Below are 3,711 nucleotides of genomic sequence, written 5' to 3'. Positions count from 1 at the left end.
GGGGCAACTCCAGAGTGGAAGAGTGTCCAGCCCCTCTCAAGGAAACTGGTTCCAGAGCCAGAGCCATGCGTAGAGGTGAGTCTGACTATTTCTAGCCGGAACCTCTCAGCCTCACACACCAGCTCAGGCTCCTTCCCCACCAGTGAGGTGACATTCCACGTCCCAATAGCCAGCTTCTGTAGCCCAGGATCAGACTGCCAGGGTCACCGCCCTCGGCCACCACCCATCCCACATTGCACCCGACCCCTTTGGCCCCTCCCACAGGTGGTGAGCCCATGGGAAGGGGGACCCACGTCTCCTCTTCGGGCTGTGCCCGGCCGAGCTCCATGGATAAAAGCCTGGCCACCAGGCGCTCGCCCGCGTGCCCCACCTCCAGGCCTGGCTCCAGAGTGGGTCATTTATTATAATACATTCTAATTCGTTCTAATTTATTAGACTAACAAGTACAATTCTGAGTCAGAAAACAAAATTTCAAGAATCTAAATGACAAAAAAAGTTGAAGGAGAATAAATTAGATAGAATATATTTTTCAGTAGTAGTTTAGTCTTTGACAGGTTTGACCATTAACTGACAGATGCTGATTGTTAATTTCCTTCTTTCTCAGTGAAAACCTAACCTGGATTATTAGAAAAGATCCAAAATGCAGAGGCAAACCCATTTAGACTTAATAATGTGAATGTTTACGAAGCATTCACTCTATTGTCATCCATTTTTCTTCTGTACATTTTTCAGCATCTTTCTCGTCCCGCAGTTTTTAAGCTATTTCAACAAATCATAAATCAAAATGTTCAGCTCTTTCAGAACAATCCTGCTGTGACTTTTGATATTGGTGCGACTTTAGCTGTTTGAAATATTTAGCCTTTTCTGCCATTTTTTTCTCATAGAAAATGAACTGAGCTCATTTTACATCCTTCAAATCTTTAGATCCGTTTACAACCTATTACTGCTCCTTTCACATTTTGTTCTGGTTCAGCTGCTTTCAGCTTCCTTGTGCAAATTTAACTTTTTTCAGCTACTTTCAGGTGTTCTTTCAGCTGTTTTGTGATCCTTTCAGATTATTTCTGCTCATCTCAGTTTATGCTCCTTTCAGCTTATTTCTGAAAGTTTCAGCTTTTTCTACTATTTCAGCCACAGCTGTTTTATGCCAATTTTAGCCTTTCAGCTAATTCCTTACTCATTTCCACTTTTCTCAGTCTAATTTGGCAAAAAATGTGCTCTCCCCACTTCCTTCTGGTGACTAAAGCATATTTCTGCTTTTTAAGCTACTTTTCAGCTGTTTTTTTTCTTTAGCTTTTTTCAGATGATTTTCACATTGTTGTGCTCGTTTCTGCTTCTTTCAGCCTAATTGAGCAAATGTGCTCTCTTTACTTTCTCCTGCTAATTTAAGCTTGTTCTAGCTTTTCAATTAGCTTTTTAGCTTTCTTAGCTACCTAATTTCAGCTGTTTTCAGATAAATTCAAGTTTTTCGTGGTAATTTCTGCAACTTTCAGCCTAATTAACATCGTTATGCTCCTTTCAGCTTTTTTCTGCAATTTTAGCTATTATTTAGCTATTTTTCTTTCTTAGCTTTTCCAGCCAATTCCACATTTTTTTAACTAATTTTAGCTCTTTCCACTTCCTTCCAGTAGTTTAAGCTTCTTTCTGACTTTTCAGCTTCTTTTTCTTCTACTTTTTGCTAATTTCAGCTTCTTCTATTTTTTGCCACTTTCCTAATTTTTGTTCTCATTTCTTATTATTTAACCCAATTCAGCAAATATATATTTGTTCTGCTTTCTTCTCCTAATTTTGGGCTTATTCTTCTATTTCAACTAAATTTCAACATGTTTTGTAGCTAATTTCAGCTGTTTTTCAGCAAGTTCTTGCAGCACTAAGCATTCACATTACATTTTCACAGGAAATGCAATTTCTCTAGTTTACTCTGCGTTTTGCTCACATAGTTGCCATAAAGTTGTTAGAATGCCTTGGGTTAACATGTCCTGGCCTTATTTTCAAAATGAATCCCACGCTACACTGATTTTTTTCACCTGCACACATTATCGGACACACATGCGTCCACATAGGGATGCTGTGCAGAGTGACACAGAAGTGCACAGCGCCTGAGGGGTGGCAGAGCCCAGATGTGAACAGGATGCTGAGACTGTGACGCTGCAACCCCATCAGGTCATTTGTGTCTGCTCCTGATGAGTCAGAGAGTTTCTCCTTTATTTTTAGGTATGATAAACAGAAAAGTTTACTCTGCAGGTCTGAAGGAAGCTAAATGTTAGTGGACTTTTTTTTTTTTTTTTTCAACAAATACTGAAAGGACATAACAAATGACAGAAGGTAGGAGACACAACAGATGAAACTAAAGTCTATTTACAGAAAGAACATCGTTGTGTAAAAGGAACACCAATGCAGCCATTTGTTTCACAACACAACGTCTGGCACGTCCACCACCGTGACAGACTGGACACGCTCGGGTTCGACAGCCACTGAAGACTACAAAGTGTTTTACAATGGTTTTATGTTTTCATTCTGTTTCCCCTGAAGCCCAAATGGCTGTAATCCCCGATTAATCCCTCTGAGGTCTGGCTTTGTAACACAAAGCCGCAGTAAGACATATTAACCTGATCTGACGGAGGACAGCCTTCCTTTGCTTGACCTTTATGGGTGAGCTTAAGTAAATAGTGTTTAGAGTTAATTTGTGCCTGTGACGGGTCATTACTGTAATTAAGTGTTCAGTGTAAATAAGTTTGACAGGATGGGTCAGCGCGCTGTGGGGACAACAGGAGCCATCTTGAGACAGCAGACAGCGCCACACTTATGTAACACGCCAATTCTATCTTGGCTCTGCCATGACTTTTCTCATACTGTTCATTTTTCTGGACTTCCCTGTGGTCATAGAATCAGTGTTGGGCTTCGTTCCCTGTGCTGACAGTTCCAGCTATTAATAAACAATCAGATTAATTGCATTAACTGGTTAAAACCAGCTTAATGTGAGTTGTGTTAACATCAATATGAGGCGAGGTCAGGAACATGATTCACTTTATCAAGTTACAAAATAATGTTTCTATCTCACAGTGATTATTATTACATGTGTTGAATTATGCTGTACACTGTATTTACTCTCATTATATAATGTTAAATATGCTTTACTTTAAAAGTTTACAGAATTATTATTTTTTGTGCTAAATAATCACATCACTTTGTTCTACTCTAGTTTCCATTTCATGGACAATAATCAATATATAAAGAGAAATTGTGCAAATATAGGTGTGCCTATCCATATACATGAGTATATGGCATAACAAGATTATATGACGCATATATTCAAGTTCAAGTTTATTGTCAATCGCATCACATGGCACAAAGGTTAGAGAAGATGGGCCTGCGATTGGAAAGTTGCAGGTTCAACTCCTGGTACCGTCAACATCAAAATGTGGGTGGAAAAGGTGAAACACCCACACCTGCCTCCACCCTCATTCGCCCCACTCTGGGCCCTTGAGCAAGGCCCTTAACCCCCACCATCTTCTCCCTAAACAGGTCTCTCTAGAAAATGAGTTCTCTTGACTCAATGAGACTACCTGGATAAATAAAGGTAAATGGAAAAAACCCAAAAAAAACATCTGGTACATGAGGTGGAATGAAATTATGTACTTGGGGTCCCAGTTACACACACGCACACACACTTGCACACACATGCACACACACACACACACACACACACACACA

The sequence above is a fragment of the Nematolebias whitei genome, chromosome 7 (assembly GCF_014905685.2).
Source record: "Nematolebias whitei isolate Nwh7 chromosome 7, NemWhi1, whole genome shotgun sequence".
In the NCBI taxonomy this organism is placed as follows: domain Eukaryota; kingdom Metazoa; phylum Chordata; class Actinopteri; order Cyprinodontiformes; family Rivulidae; genus Nematolebias; species Nematolebias whitei.
The sequence above is the reverse complement of the archived record's forward strand: the minus strand, read 5'-3'. Positions refer to the sequence as shown.